The sequence below is a fragment of the Bacillus rossius genome, chromosome 15, assembly GCF_032445375.1.
Source record: "Bacillus rossius redtenbacheri isolate Brsri chromosome 15, Brsri_v3, whole genome shotgun sequence".
In the NCBI taxonomy this organism is placed as follows: domain Eukaryota; kingdom Metazoa; phylum Arthropoda; class Insecta; order Phasmatodea; family Bacillidae; genus Bacillus; species Bacillus rossius.
The window spans coordinates 31,382,100-31,400,318 of record NC_086342.1 but is presented as its reverse complement, the minus strand read 5'-3'; positions in this window follow the sequence as shown (position 1 = coordinate 31,400,318).

The following is an 18,219-nucleotide window of genomic DNA, read 5'->3' as shown; positions in this document are numbered from 1 at the left end:
CTTTAGATTGAAAGTAAGCTACGCTGACCATTTTTTTTTCATTTTATAAAAAGATTGATGGCACACTGGCAAGTTTGGACAGTCACCAGTGTGCAACAATCTCCCCCCCTTAATGTTGTAGTTGGAAGTCACCCCGAGTCATAGAGGAATGGTAGTGTTCGTTGAAGGTTGTTATTAAGACAATACAAATTACACCCATGTCTTACCCGGGATTCGAACCCGGAGCCCCCGCACCGTAGCCCGGTGTGCCGTCGACTGCGCTACGGAGGCCGACTCCATTCGGCCACGAGGCCATACTTAAAAGATAACAGTTTCAGATGATATATAAATATATATAAAAAATTTGTTTACGGTAGGGGAATAATATTATTTCGTTTTTATAACTCGATTTTATAACTAATACGCATCCCAAATACACCAAACTTATTTATAATGTGTTACAATATTTTTTAAAACATTGTGCAAAAGATCCCGGTTGTAATTTGAATTATTATGTGTAACTGTAAAACACCATTGTTGGTTCAAAATGTATTTGAATATTCAACATTACTTCTAAATAACTGTACCGATTGTGCTGAAAATCGGTGGACAATCGTTAAATTACTTAAGATTAATAATTCAAACAACGAAAATATGATTGAAAAGTTAAATCGATGGTCGTTCCAATCGAGTGGAAGAGAGATGCCACGCATGCGTAGGCCCTACAATGAGCATGAAGAGAGATGCCACGCATGCGTACAATGAGCAAATAGGACACATCCGTAGTGGGACATCCGTAGTGGGACACTTTTTCGTGCGTGCAGCCAGCGTTCATCGATTTATTAGACGTTGTCACGTCAAAAAACCTTGTTCAAAATATCCGGAAATCTTCGTGAATTTACAAATGGCTTCGTAAATTTAAGGATGCTTACTTTACTTTATTCGAAGACGAACTCACAATAATAATTTTGGAGTACAAACCTTTTTTTTTTTAAATTAAGTTAAATTTAAAAACAACTCTTTTTTTTTCCACGTGCACGTTTAACTTGCTTACAACGGAAACACAGAGCTGGGACTATTTTCCAGGAATATCCAATCATCTGGAACTACGGGGTGTATATATTTCGTTGAAAATACTCTACGTTTACTGTAATATCAGAGTGCCCACATTCTGGAAAATCACGGGAAGAAGGAATTGGTCAGAGAAAATCATAGAAATTCCCATTGATGGTAATTTGAAGGTGAAATGTTATGCTCCAGTCTACCATCAACCAGACTATAAAAATATTTTACATATGGTATTGTAGTGCATATTATCATACACACTATAAATTGGCATATGCAAGGTTCTTTTTAAAATTTGCAAGAAATATAAAAATAAGTGGAGAGAAATTAAACCAGCTATGAGATTGGTGAAGGCTGGATTTTCTTTATTTCTTCCAGGAAACCCTAAATATGTATATATATATATATATATTTATTTATTTATTTATTTATTTATATATGGGTAAGTGTACTTATGTACGTGCGTTAGATGTTATATTTACTTGCCACAATAAAAAAAACTAACTTTTATTTTGCATGCAAATAATTAATATAAATAAAATAATAAAATGACTGGAATATTATTATAAATACAGTTGGTAAAGTATAAATTTAATCAAATTAAAAATTCCACGAACGCTCTGTATTTAATTTTAATATAAACATGTTTATAAAATTAATTATTTAATTCAGTAAAATAATTGAGATAAATATTAAATAGTACTGAAAATAAAAATAAAAAACAAATTCTGAATGTTTATTTTAATTTAAAGTTCTAATTATTTATTAAACAATAATGTAATAATTTATAATGAAAATAAATTATACATACAGGAACATAAACCTCACTCATATTAATACGCTTGAAAAAGTTTATAAACACAATTTATACCACTATTATTCACAATAATTAAATGTTTTTAAATAAATGGACCAGGATTCAATATTAACCACTAAAGTATAAAATTCAAAAGCTCATTTTTTGTATGCGGCTTTTTTTTCATCATGTAAAAATTTCGTTGCATGGTGCGCGCGGATCATAAAAATTCACTCTCATCATTTTTTTCCCTTCATAACGTGCCAGGGAAAGTCAGGGAAAAGTTAGGGATTTTTATTACAGAGATGTGTAGGCACTTTGTAATTTATAAAACTTTTATGATTTCTTCTTTGAAACATATATCAGGAATATTGGAACGACAAGGCACACACATGACATCGTTCCGAGCGCTGGTTCTGGTGTTGATGAATACGCTCTAGCACGCTGAGGCCAAGTTAAGAAAATTGGTTGTCTGTAAAGTCGGTTTACGGACGATAGTTTAAAGTGACAACGTCATAACAAAACATTGATGAAATGATTGCATACTTTTATGAATAACATTGAATCATTTTTATTGAATTATCACTATTTTGTATGGATACAAAGAAGGAGTGAAATGAAATCTACAATTTAATTGATGAATTTACTTTTAATTGCACTCATTATTTGAAATATGTTTATTACTTTAACGAACAGATTATTTTAACTATAACTTTTATACATGTTTGCTATTTAAATTCTTCCAATCTGTGTTATTCTGTTAAGGATAGGACGATGATAGGAAAAGTAGGAAACTAATGGGAGTGTTTCAAGTTTAATGTGCCTCGAAAAAGTCAAATCGATGGTTGTTCCAATCGAGTGGAAGAGAGATAGATGCGGCGCAAGCGTACAATGAGCGTAACGGGACACAGCGTAACGGGACAATGTGCGTAACGGGACACATTTTCGTGCGTGAAGCCGGCGTTCATCGATTTATTAGACGTTGTCACGTCAAAAATAAACGGGGCTGTTCCCAGGCCCTGTACTCAGGGGCCACCCTTGTGGGGACATGCCGGGGATTTATCAGAGGCAGGGCCGCAACTCTGCAAGGTTCGCAAGGGACTCCCCCCAGAAATTCTTCCCAGTAAAGGCCCGGGGGACTGGGTTTTAACCGACACAGGTTCATCTCCGGATACGGTGCTCGTATGCCGTATACGCAGCCCATACGTTAGCCTTCGTTCATGCAGTAAGAAGAAAACCTTTTGAATGGACAGAAAGTTTTTTCCATGGAACATAGTTTTGACGTCAATGTTTATCAACACCGGTTCGGTTCACGGTCACGAACTGTCAAACGTAAGCGGGACCCCTCAGTGCGGGGGTTCTTAATTTCAAGGGGGAACCCGGACCCCCCTGTCCCACCTACCCCGTGATCTACGCCCATGATCAGAACCATATATATATAGAGACCTGAAAAATTCGCGAATTCATTTCATGTTATGCTAAAATTCAAATAATCATACCTTAGTGCTGCTTCTGCCATTGGTTCACTGTTAATATAGAGGAATGGGGGCCAATTAGAGACCCTCACTCATAGAAGTGTCGAATCACAGGTTACCCAGTCGAGACGACTCACAAGTCAGCAGCCAATGAACAGGTGGCATTTGCCGGAGTGTGCATCGGATTGTGGAGTCTATCCTGGAGGTTATTGAACCCGCGAATTTTTCCGGTCCCTACATATATATATTTAAAAAAAATCCTTATAAATTCAACAGAGGCGATGGGTACAGTTTAAGTAACATCTGAAATTATTTGTTTCGCTATAATCACGAATAAGGCTATTCATGAACGGTCACCATCCAGGAATTAGTCATAGTCAAGATTGCTGCACCCACAAAATAGACCCATCCTGATTGGCCAGACCTACCTCATTCATGACCGCCCACACGGTCCAATCACAGCTTGGCAGTGAATGAATGACCTTTGTGTAAACACGCTCAATAACACCGTGTCTACAGCAGCAGTCGCCCTCTAGGAAATTCAGTATCGTCCAAACAAAAAGCGGAGAAACAATGTCCAAGTTTCCCGCCCCCTTGCATTATAGTTTCATTTCAGCCCCAAAAAAAATTATTTTCTTTCTTTTTTTTTAACTTTTACAATAATTCACTCAATCAAACAGGAAATTTAGCAATCACAAAAGCAGGCTTGTGTGTGAGTGCATCAAACTTAATCTGCATGCGGTATTTTTTACTAATTTAAATATTTTAAACATTTTAACAATTGACGAATAAATAAATAACTTAAGAAATCTTACATTTGTTTTTTTTAAGTTAAAAAGAGCAATTAATTTAAATACAAGATAAAGTATAAATTTGTTACAGAAAATCTACATATAAAAAAATTAATATTTAAAGGAAAAAGTACAAGAGTAAAAGTTTCAACAGGATAGAAAACCTTATTTAAATATTAAAGGAATATGTTCATCAGTTAGATCATCCAGCCAAAGCTTGACAATACTTATATCTCCGCCAACTTCCTATTGGCTAACGGCGCTGTGCACTTTCATTTACAAACTCCTTGGTCTACTATCTTTGGTGGTTCGAGCTCATATGACTAGGTTTAGAAACTATTGATTTCCTCACTTCCTTTAATTACATTTCATAAAGGAAAGAAAGTAGTGTGCCATTTTTAGAATGGCATGTAGTCTACCAACAAGTACGTATAGGCCTACCTATTTATTGCAAGAGGTAAGAAACTGGAAGTTGGTGTGTGAGAACTTCGCCATGTTAATTAATAATTGAAGTTAAAATGAGATCATTACAACCTCTCCCCTAACAAACAAACACACACACTCATTTCCCATCTGCATAGAAAAACAATTTTTTAATGAAGTATTTAACGCTAATTTCTTGCAGATGTGTAGGTATTGTGTTTGTTTAGCGATGCTCGCTACACGATTGCTTCTTTATTATTCTTCCTAGCGAGTTCTTTTCAAGCTGTTTAACAAATTTATAGCACGCTAGCTTTTATACAGCTACGACTTATTTTGCCATCCACTTTGCTGGCCAGTTGACTTCAACCTCACAACAGACATCCGCTGCACGAGACAAACCGGACCGTTGCTAAGCAACGACAGAAATAAGCTGCGTTCAAAAGTAAGAGGGCCTTCAGCCCTTCAAGGCCATCACCTACCCCCCCACCCCCACCCTAATTCCCCCACTCCCTCCCCCAGGCTCTCCTCTGCGCCTACGCTCATTCAAAGCTCTACACTGCAGGCACACATACACATTGACCAGGGGCGCAACAACAGGGAGGGCAAGGGTATTTTGCCTCCCCCCCCCCCTCTCTGAAATCTTGAAGTGGGGGCAAACGGGGGGAAATAAAGTGCTGTGTAATCAATTTTTAGATAATAAAACTGCTTAAATAGCACCATTTTCCACCTTGAAATACAAATTTTCCCGGGGGAGGACCCCCGTACCCCTCTTCAATAGGGGGGATCGATGATTCTTTATAAAAAGGTATATTGCCCCCCCCCCCCTCCCTTTGAAATTTATTTGTTGCGCCCCTGACATTGACCACACCATCAGAGAACACAGGCAGTTTCTGCTCGGTCACACACTCAAACCTGCTGACTTTTTGAGTGGCTCAACTTTCGCACAGTGAAAAAAAAAATTATATGTAGTGCATACTTTTCGCATAATTAGCTGGCAAAGTTGCATTTGTGACGTTTTCGTGCAGTACGTTAAGTAAGTAGAATGAAATGAAATATACAACTGGATCATTATTTTTTTAGGTTTAAAGTCAGTTTTACTGGCTGCTATGTGTTATGGTTTAACTTATTTCGGAGGAAAAAAAATGTGTTTAATTTTACCTAGCCTTTTAAAACAATCAGAATTTTTTTGAATAAAATCAAATAAATTTTTCTAAATATTAGAACCATATCACGCAGTAGCCACCAGTTTTGCCTTTAGAACAAAAAAAAAAGTTCAGTTATTTATTCCATTTTGTCCTCCTTATCCATACCGCACAAAAATTTTACAATGAAAATTTGCCAGCTTATTATGTGGAAGGTATGCACAATACATATATATTCATTTTGTTTAAATCCGGCCCTTCAAAAAGTGTACAAGTTTAACAGTGTTAAACGTAAGTATAAAATAATGATCTAGAACGGGACATACAAACTTGAAACATCTGTTTTTCGCGATGAAGTTGAACTGACTATGAGGAGTCGAAGTAGTCATTTTGCTTTCACTCACTAGCGAACACTTGCTGCGGCAGACCGGTGGGCGGGCGGGGGGGGGGGGGGGGGGGGGGGGCACGGGAATCGTTTATCATTACCGTTTCACAGTCCCGATTTTGCAAGCACAAGCGGTCCCCTTATGAGTGGCTTTTTGACGTGAATACGTCTTTAAAATTGCTTCCATAGTGGTCGGCAATTAAAAAAAAAACGAATGATAACAAAATCGTGGGGTACAGTATGGTGTTGCAGCTACATATCTATCATCTCCATACAAAATTTAATTACACCACTGGATAGCTAAAGGATCAAAGAATGCGTTACGCTAAGTGAGGACTGTGACGCATCGCGCGCGGTGGAGGGAGATGTGCCGCCATTTTGAAGTCATTATGCTGTGTTTCGAGATTTCCATTTAGTATAACTTTTGACTCGGAGAAGCTACGACGTTCTTTTGAGTTTCAATCGACAGCTCTCGTCAAAATATATATATTTCATATATAAAGCATTAGTGTAAAATAGTTACAGTGTTAAAATAAAATAAATATATATTCAAAAATATATAATGTCGGCCTATACGAGTATTTTGTATAGAAAATATTACCTGTTACGTACACGTATTCACGTACAACACACGGCCGTGTCCATGACACAGCCACACCCCATTTATTTTATTCCAGGGGGAGGGGGGTTTCCCCTCACCAGAGAGTTAGACTCGTGCGTGCTGGTAACTAACATTTTTGAAAATGGCCGTGGTATCCGACGATGAAGAGTAACAATTCGTTTTCTTAAACAAATCGTTTACGTCATTTCAAGCCACGCAGCGCGTCATACCCCAGTAGGCCTATCTGTCGCTATGTTAATAAATGGTACTCCCGCAGTATAAATTATTTGTGGTAGCATTACCACATACCTGGAAACGAAAACTAAACCCTTGTGTAATTATTTACGCACACGAATTTCAAACAAAAAAAAAGATTTGCAAACGAAATATTACTTGACAAATTTAGCATTACAACTTTTTACTATTATCGAAAAATATATAAAGCACCATTTCTAAAGAGACACATGACCATTCTAAATGTGTCAAATGAAAATTGCGTACCATAGCTATCGGAAGTTAAGTTGTTTCTTTTTACAAGTTTATTATTGACTTAGAGTACTTTAGGATCTTTGGATCAAGTGCACAGCAGTGTTCATCAAGCAACAATAGTTTTGTATGGAAAAGAGTGGCCATTACGACTGCTATCATTTGTTGTTGTCCACCTGAGAGGTTACCAACTTTTGAGTTGAAAAATTTATCAAGTTCTAAGATCAAAGATATTACTGCTTCTTTTATTCTATCAATATTATACATATAGTCAGATAACCCACGAAACAATGGTAACCGCTACTAAAATATGTGTAACAGTTTGCTTTCTAGCCTGTTGCCAAATAATAACGCGCATTTCGCAGGGCCACGAGCGACGAGGGACAGATCGAACGGAAATAACGGGCGGCGGTAGCGGAAGCACCCGGATAAAACCCCCATTGACGTGCAGCATCGTCGGCTCTTGTTTCCCCCTCCACAGGGTTCGAACCACGATCTCCTTGGTTCAAGGCAAGTGATCTCACCATCATTTACCTCATTGATTTTTAAAAGTTTTTGGCTTTTGGTAATTTACATCACTAACTAGCCAACCATTGACCCCCTTTAATTGACTTAGCCCTATTACTGACTATTTAATCGACGTATTGGCACATGACGCATTTTTTGACGAAATTGGGACATTGCATATATATACTCATGTCTTAACCAGGACTTTAATCCAGAACCAGTGACGAACGAAGTTTTAAAACACATTGCGAGATCTTGGTAAAGAGATGTGTTATTTTGGGAATTGCAAGACAAGCTGTTACAACACGTGGAATTACGAATTACTCGGTAGGTGATGCATGCGTGGATAATGATAGCGTTAACTGTCCAAAGCCCTTGTTGTTGACGTGAGTTATTTTTTTGATAGACAAAATATAATTTTATTATTTATTTTTGAACTTGTCAAATCCCCTCCTGAAAACAAAAGAAAAAAAATGGTTGTCTGTAAAGTCGGTTTACGGACGATAGTTTAACGTGACAACGTCATAAAATAACATTGATGAAATGATTGCATACATTATGAATAAAATTGAATAATTTTTATTTTAATAATAAAAGAATAAATACTTGAAATTATACTAGTAATCAGATTTTTAAAATGCAAGAATAATAATTAACCTTTATTGCCGAAATTGTTATAATAAGCAATGAAAACCACATTAACTTTTCACTTCACTTTATAAACAGCCGAGTGGAAGAGAGATAGATGCGGCGCAAGCGTACAATGAGCGTAACGGGACACAGCGTAACGGGACAATGTGTGTAACGGGACACTTTTTCGTGCGTGCAGCCGGCGTTCATCGATTTATTAGACGTTGTCACGTCAAAAAAAGTGAGCGAGTCCTTCAGTACTAGCATTGAATATACAGCCCTCAGTCCGAACTGCGTCTCGCCGGTCAAAACTGCCGGTCGATCATCTGAGTGTCACGGCAGACGTCTTTATTTACACTATTTCCAAATTGCAACGTTCAAAGTTTCCTCCATATTCTACGATGGAACGTTACATCCAACAGCAACAGCTACCAGAAGACTCATCGTGTGTGGGGACGCTAGGACTGTTCGGTCGGTACCGAGCACCGAGAAGCCTAAGACGTACATCAAGTTCCGTCCCTGCCCGAACACGCCCGAATATTCACCTTCGGCCAACCTCGGGATTTGTTTCATTTTTGCGCGGGAGAAATGAATTCAAATATTAAAAGTGGTCGGTTAGGTTAGCTACATTAAAACGCTTTAAAACACCATGGACGGTTAGGTTAGGTTAGTATAGCTACATAAAATAAACAGAGAAATATAAATATATATAAACAAATCCCGAGGTTGGCCGAAGGTGGATATTCGGGCGTGTTAGGGCAGGGACAGAACTTTATGTACATCTTAGGCTTCCCCCGAGCACCTGGAGAGAACCAGTCTGCACGATGGTTGCTCTATGGCCGAGGCGACGACAGCAGACTGTCGCGTCTGGCCCGGGTGTTGGGGGGAGGGGTGGAGAGACAGATCGCCCAACCCGCTGCCCTCTCGGCCGCTCGACTCGACAAACACCGCTAATGATAATAAGGCGGATGATAGCGGTGCTAATAATAGCAGTAATATTAATGAAAACACATCACACCCTCCATCCACTCATCGCCATCCACCCCTCACCCCCCCCCCTTTTTTTTGCCCCTTTTCCTACTCTGCTCCTCTTTGTGGTCTCTTCGGGGGTCCTCCCCCATTCATCATCCTCATTACTGGGCGGTCTGCGTGGGGCAAGAGTGGCCCAACGGCCCTCGACTTGTGCCTGCGGTCCGGATCTGCACATGGCCGCAGTCCAGGCTCTGAACCACCCGAGAAAATATACGCAACTTGAAGTTTTCAAAAGTTACAACGGGTTGTTAACACAACGCCGAAATACCATAACGCCGAATATCAAAATTGACCACAACGCCGACAGCTAAAAAACTGCTGTGTACCACAACGCCGAAATAACAACTGAATGAATTTGTGTGCGTTTCTTAAATGTACCTTAGCGCAGAAATACCACAATCAAACCTAACCTTACCTAACCTAACCTAACCTAGTAATATAACCTAAACTAACTTAACCTAGCCTATCCTAACCGAACCTAGCCTAACCTAACCTATTCTAACCTAACCTAGTCTAACATAACCTAGTCTAACCTAACCTAGTCCAACCTAACCTTTGTGGCAGTCCTCCAATGACATTTTTCGGCGTTAATGTATTTCGGCGTTGTGGTAATTCGGCGTTGTGGTACACAGCAGTTTTCTAGCAGTCGGCGTTGTGGTCAATTTGGCATTTCGGCGTTGTGCTGCGTTCCCGTAACCGTTACAACGATCTCGTCTTTGGAACACACAGAAAATAATGTATGTACTTTTACAAAATAATCCTTTCAAGCCCGTGTGGTCTGACCGCTCTCTTCCGGGCTTTAGAAGTATAGGAATGTTCCTCCGGCGCCAGGCTTCAGGCTGTGGATTGAGATTGTCGGTCAGCCATATTGGATTGTGACGTCACGGCGGCCATATTGGATGAGCGTAACGGGACACAGCGTAACGGGACACAGCGTAACGGGACACAGCGTAACGGGAAAAGTAGGACATTGACCTTTGACCCTCAAAACTAGTCAAAATTGGGCAAAAATTGCCCAAAATTCCTCAAAAATCGCCAAAATTTCAATTTTTGTGGAAAAAAATTCCGCCAAAAAATCTCAAAAAATTCCACAATCCAAAAATTAGGATTTCGAAAATCCTCAAATGTTAATTTGTCTTAGAAAGCACCCAAATGCCTGAAAGCGGCTTAAAACTCCTAAGAGATAGCCGCTTATAAGCCGCCAACCTTGAAAATAAGGATTTCACGGCAGCCATTTTGAAATATGACGTCATAACTGCAATTTTGTTACGGTCGCCATCTTTAAAATCTTTATTTATTATCCGATTTTAATTTAAAAAAAATTTAAAATTTATAAAAAAATTAAATAATAAAATTTTAATAAATTATTTATAAAAAATTGTATTTTTACGACACGGAGCTCGGAGTCCTCGGTTCGAACCCGACGAGTGCAAAAAAAAATAAAAATGACGACCGATCCTTCCCCCGCGGTGGCTGCTGGCATACTGACTCCCACCACTTTTTTTCAAAGCATATATATCGTCACCTAGTATGACGTCATGTCCACCATCTTGTCTTCGATGCTGGAAGCCATCATCATTGTATCGTGAGTGCGCTGATGACATGTTAGTTTAATTCTTATCCGCTAGAGTGCAGTAATCAATTATTGCTGTGACACCCGCCATCTTGTCATTTGGCCGCCATCTTGAAAATCCGTAATTATTTAGCTAGGAATTCGGGAAAAATTCCAAAATTCATTAAATAAATCACTCATTAATTTACATATTGATTCGATCCGCTCCTGTCTTCGGTGCGATACCCGATCGATGCAATAATGTTTAATTTTATGTAAAAAGAAATAATAATTTCAATAAACCATGTTAAACATTCGTAAAGAGACTTTAAATCCTCTACTACCATCATCCTATCAGACATCAAGACCACCATATTGGAAATGCGTAATTTTAATGCTAGAGATTCGGGAAAAAGTTCAAAATTCATTAAATAAATTTGTTATCTATATACTGATTGATTAGATCGACCTAGGTCCTTGGTTCGATCCCTGGCCGATACAAAACAACTTTAATATTTTAAAAAAGTACCACTAAAGTGGCAGGTTTGAGATAATAAAAACAACGCAAGTTCTTTTAAAAAATACTTTTATTACATAAATTCTACACAACTACAAGTACAAAAAAATACACAGACAAATTACCAAAGTACATGGATCTCTCGATTCAAACAGTCTTCTCACTATACGGACTAAGTCGTTTACATGACTTTAAATGTCTATTCAGTTTATCAGGTTGACATATTGGTACACCACAATTTTCACACAAAGACGAATTATCGACTTCATTAAAAGGACAGTGATACATTTCGTGTCGTTGTGCACTTTGAATATTTGCTAATGTTTTGTTACAAAATATACAGCTTGATTCCGATGAATGTACAGCCAGTCTTTCACAATTCCTGAGGTGACGTTTTAATCTTCCATAGAGTATAAACTTGCTTAAACACCTGTTGCACTGATATTTAATGCGTTCAGAGTTATTACTACAATTGTGTATTACATAATCCCGTAATTTCAAGTTTTTGATCTTCTCACAGTACGTGCAGTCGGGTGATGGAACACCGCTGGATGCTCCTTCCTTCATCAATGCCACTGGAACTGTTGACAACCATTGTAACACTGCTGACATGTTAACTTCTGAAGCCTTTGAGGTCTGCTCTGCGGAAGATGTTTCACGCGTCGAAATCTCCTGCTGTGCTGAGAGAGCAGGTGTAGCTGTAGACGTCGTTGTCATCGTGCTCTGCACTGATGATGGTAGACCTTCGATCCAGGTAGGTGTAGATAGTGGTAATGATGCCATCGAGTTCTCAAGAATAGCTAGATACAGGTCTATTATGTTATACAAGTCTAACTATCCGATCCGTTCATCACCGCAGCCAGAGACGGACTGAAGTCCATATCACCACAAAAATACATAAACAGATTCTGCTAGCTTGTGAACTTCTCATTGTTGAGCAAAGATATAGTTCTAGTACAAGCCAGAATTTTATGTATTTTTTTATTTTTTTAAAAAATTTTTATTATTTATTTGTTATTTATTAAATATTTTTTTCCTGTAATTTTATGAAATCAAAGAAAACGTGTGCTCCCGATTATTCTTGTTATTATGTTTGCTCATGAATATTCTTTTCAATATGTGTATGGTTTTCTCCGTGTGCTCCCAATTATTCTTGTCATTACGTTTTCTCCGTGTGCTCCTGATTATTCTTGTTAATAATTTGATGGTTTTCTCCAAGTGCTTCTGGTTATTCCTGGCTAGATCTCTAATGATTTTCTCCGAGTGCTGCTGATTATTTGTGTGAAATCGATCTCTGCATGAAGGATATTTACTTAATGAGTCATGTCATTTTATTCAGAGTTACATTTAATTAGTGAATTTCTGCTAATAAATTGACACTTGCAATAATTTTACCAGGTGGAATTAAAGAAATAAACAACCATTACTGAGTCAAATAATACTTATGTCATGAGACATCAGCGAAGCATTAACATGTAAGACGAACTTCCTTCTCCTTGGTGTCTAGCGAAGCCCTCCTTCTTTTGCGATCGTTAGTGAGCATCCCGCATCTCACATAAAATAACTAATTAATAATTACCTGCAAGCAACACGTGGCTACATCTGTTGATGACAGCCAGAACTACTTGCATCAATTTGCTTTGCATTAGATAACCTAATTCTCACCACTGAGTGGTGCTATTGTAATCAGTTAGAGTCATGTAGTCTCGTAGCCATGTAGCCTCGTGTCCTGGAAGCTTCGTAGTCCTGTAGCCTCGCAGTCTCGTAACCTTGTGTTCTGGAAGCTTCGTAAACATGATGCATTGGAACCTCGTAGACCTGTAGCTACGTAACAAAGTATCCATGGAATCATATAACATAATGCTGTTGGAGCAGTGGGAGCAAAAGAGAAAATGCCGACGAAGACAGATGCGATAATTGGAGCCTTGTAGATGTGTAGCTTCGTAGTCAAGTAGCCTTGTAATATTATAACATAATGCTGCTGTAGCAGTTGGAGCCAAAGAGAAAATTCAGCCGAAGACAGATGCCGCAATTGGAGCCATGTACACTTGTAGCTTCGTAGTCAAGTACTCGTGTAGACTTGTAGTCCTGTATTCTCGCAGTCTCGTAAACTTATGTTCTAGAAGCTTCTTAGCTCTGTAGCCTCGCAGTCTCGTAAGCTTGAATACCCGTAGTCACGTAGTCTCGTTACCTCATGGCTCGTAGTCGCGTAGTCATGATGTCTTGGAGCCTCGTATACTTGTAGCTACGTAGCCAAGTAGCCTCGTTGACTTGTAGCTATGTAAACAAGCAGTCATGTAATCTTATAACATAATGCTGCTGAAGTAGTTGGAGCTTTGTACACTTGAAGGTAGTTGGAGGAGTCTTGTACACTCGTAGAATTGTAGTCTCATAGTCTCTTAGAGTCGTAGCATTCTAACCAAATATCATTGGAGCTGATGAACCAAAGGCCGTTGGAGCCAATGACTGTTGGAGGCAATGACTGTTGGAGCCAATGACTGTTGGAGCCAATGACTGTTGGAGTCGATGGCTAATGGAAATATAAACTTTTGGATTCATAGACTGTTGGAGAGATTCTATCCTAACTTATCATTGACGATCGCATCCTACCAAGTTGAATGAACGAGAGAATGCGCCTCCTTTTCGTTAAATGAGCTTTCGTTTTATAGAATTTCCGTCCAAACGTGCTTCGTTTTCATTAAATGCTTGTCCTGCGCGAACGAAGCGTAGTCATTGTGTGTACATTGCATATATATATTGCGTACATTGCGTACATTGCGTGTACTTTGCGTAAATTGCGTGTACTTTGCGTGTACTGTGCGTCAATTGCGTGAATATTACGTGTTCGTTCCGTTTCCTGTGTGTACTGTGTGTACGTTCCGTTTCCTGTGTGTACTGTGTGTACGTTCCGTTTCCTGTGTGTGTGTACTGTGTGTACGTTCCGTTTCCTGTGTGTACTGTGTGTACGTTCCGTTTCCTGTGTGTACTGTGTGTATACGTTCCGTTTCCTGTGTGTACTGTGTGTACGTTCCGTTTCCTGTGTGTACTGTGTGATCATTACATTTATTGCGCGTAAATTGCATGTATTGCGCGTACATTGCGTACATTACGTGTTGGAGCTGATGGAGCTGTTGGAGCACTTGAAGCTAATGGTCAATTGAAGCATAGGAGCAAAATGTAGATGGATCTGATGACGCGAATTGTAGCTCTTGGAGCCTGGCGTATATTGGAGAGATCGAATTTTTTTTTCGATCAAATGATCCTCTTTTTTAATTTGTAGATTTGACTCTAGTATTATTGTAAATGGTTCTTGATTTGACTAGCGTATTATTCCATACGGTGCATGTATATAAGCGAGTCCTAGACAACAGGTCGCTCAGTTTGTTACTGACGTTGGCGGTGTACGGATCGCCTAGTTTGTTTCTTCTGGTGCATAAGTCGTGTCAATTAGCTGTTCTTGAGACCTCGATGGCATATTTACCGTCTTTAACGTCGAACTCGATGGAGGTTGTACCGTCGACTACGGGAACCTTGACGACAGCTACGATGGAGAAGGTGCAGATCCCGTTGACAACGACGACGTCAACATTGGAGGAGATTTCAACAGATGTGATACCACCATCATCCGAAGTTTCATCATCAGCAATGGATTCTTCAACTAATGAAGAGCGTACATTGCGTCAGTGCAAATACTGTGACGCATCATTTACTATCACCTCAAATGCTCGCAGACATGAAAGAAGCAGTTGTTCTATTAATTTTAAAAGAATACAATTTCAGTGCAATAAGTGCAAAAAACTAATTTCACGTCTTGATAGCTTACATCTTCATTATAAAAAATGCTCTGAGAAAGTAAAGTGCGAGTATAATGAACATGGTTATTGTTTTGACTCTTGTGTTGTACCGGCTGATGAGTCTATATAAGTGAGACCCTGGTGATATGGACTTCAGTCCGTTTCTAGCTGCGGTGATGAACGGATCGGATAGTTAGACTTGTATGACATAATAGACCTGTATCTAGCTATTCTTGAGAACTCGATGGCATCATTACCACTATCTACACCAACCTGGATCGAATGTCTACCATCATCAGTGCAGAGCACGATGACAACGACGTCTACAGCTACACCTGCTCTCTCAGCACAGCAGGAGATTTCGACGCGTGCAACATCTTCCGCAGAGCAGACCTCAAAGGCTTCAGAAGTTAACATGTCAGCAGTGTTACAATGGTTGTCAACAGTTCCAGTGGCATTGATGAAGGAAGGAGCATCCAGCGGTGTTCCATCACCCGACTGCACGTACTGTGAGAAGATCAAAAACTTGAAATTACGGGATTATGTAATACACAATTGTAGTAATAACTCTGAACGCATTAAATATCAGTGCAACAGGTGTTTAAGCAAGTTTATACTCTATGGAAGATTAAAACGTCACCTCAGGAATTGTGATAGACTGGCTGTACATTCATCGGAATCAAGCTGTATATTTTGTAACAAAACATTAGCAAATATTCAAAGTGCACAACGACACGAAATGTATCACTGTCCTTTTAATGAAGTCGATAATTCGTCTTTGTGTGAAAATTGTGGTGTACCAATATGTCAACCTGATAAACTGAATAGACATTTAAAGTCATGTAAACGACTTAGTCCGTATAGTGAGAAGACTGTTTGAATCGAGAGATCCATGTACTTTGGTAATTTGTCTGTGTATTTTTTTGTACTTGTAGTTGTGTAGAATTTATGTAATAAAAGTATTTTTTAAAAGAACTTGCGTTGTTTTTATTATCTCAAACCTGCCACTTTAGTAGTACTTTTTTAAAATATTAAAGTTGTTTTGTATCGGCCAGGGATCGAACCAAGGACCTAGGTCGATCTAATCAATCAGTATATAGATAACAAATTTATTTAATGAATTTTGAACTTTTTCCCGAATCTCTAGCATTAAAATTACGCATTTCCAATATGGTTGTCTTGATGTCTGATAGGATGATGGTAGTAGAGGATTTAAAGTCTCTTTACGAATGTTTAATATGGTTTATTGAAATTATTATTTCTTTTTACATAAAATTAAACATTATTGCATCGATCGGGTATCGAACCGAGGACAGGAGCGGATCGAATCAATGTGTAAATTAATGAGTGATTTATTTAATGAATTTTGGAATTTTTCCCGAATTCCTAGCTAAATAATTACGGATTTTCAAGATGGCGGCCAAATGACAAGATGGCGGGTGTCACAGCAATAATTGATTACTGCACTCTAGCGGATAAGAATTAAACTAACATGTCATCAGCGCACTCACGATACAATGATGATGGCTTCCAGCATCGAAGACAAGATGGTGGACATGACGTCATACTAGGTGACGATATATATGCTTTGAAAAAAAGTGGTGGGAGTCAGTATGCCAGCAGCCACCGCGGGGGAAGGATCGGTCGTCATTTTTATTTTTTTTGCACTCGTCGGGTTCGAACCGAGGACTCCGAGCTCCGTGTCGTAAAAGTACAATTTTTTATAAATAATTTATTAAAATTTTTTTATTTAATTTTTTTATAAATTTTAAATTTTTTTTAAATTAAAATCGGATAATAAATAAAGATTTTAAAGATGGCGACCGTAACAAAATTGCAACTATGACGTCATATTTCAAAATGGCTGCCATGACATCCTTATTTTCAAGGTTGGCGGCTTATAAGCGGCTATCTCTTAGGAGTTTTAAGCCGCTTTCAGGCATTTGGGTGCTTTCTAAGACAAATTAACATTTGAGGATTTTCGAAATCCTAATTTTTGGATTGTGGAATGTTTTGAGATTTTTTGGCGGAATTTTTTCCCACAAAAATTGAAATTTTGGCGATTTTTGAGGAATTTTGGGCAATTTTTGCCCAATTTTGACTAGTTTTGAGGGTCAAAGGTCAATGTCCTACTTGTCCCGTTACGCTGTGTCCTGTTACGTTCATCCAAGATGGCCGCCGTGACGTCACAATCCAATATGGCTGACCGATAATCTCAATCCACAGCCTGAAGCCTGGCGCCGGAGGAACATTTCTATACTACTGGCTTTAATAAGGATTATTGTAATTCTTATAGTGTGCTACAATGAATGCCACTTCTAGCCCAACATGCCTCATGTATAGAGACCGGAAAAATTCGCGAATTCATTTCGCGATAGGCTAAAATACAAATAGTTATACCTCAGTGCTGCCTCTGCTATTGGCTCACAACTCACCTGGATGACTCTGGGCCAATGAGAAACACCTAACCAAAGCTTTATCGAATCTCAGGCTGCTACGTTGGGACGTCTCACAAGACAGCACCAATGAGTGGGTGGCATTTGACCGAATGTACGTAGAACTATTGAGTTCAGCCTACAGGTCATTGAACCCGCGAATTTTTCCGGTCTCTGCGTCATGCACAGAAGTAGCAGAAATTGTGTTTATTAAGATGTATATATTCGATGCCTTTTTTTTTTTTACTTGTGTTACTTGTAAGCACGTATTTCATGCGATCTTAACGTTTGTGTTTTTTTGCATTTATGATTTATTTCAACAAAAACAACAAGCAATTAACATACAAGTATTAAAAACAATTAAATAAAAACCAGCATATATAATGTTAATTTTTTCTTTTTTCGAGCAAAATCTATGAGTGAACGTTGGACTTCTAAAAGTCTACTGTTGCTTAATATTTTAGTGAGAAAAATTTATTTAAAACCCACTTATAAAATACTTACACTTAAAAATTATTAATATAATGTATATACTCGAGTCCTTCATTCTCAAACTCCTGGCTACGACTCTGTTCCTTAGGAAAGCAGTTGACAAGAAATTGTTTGAAA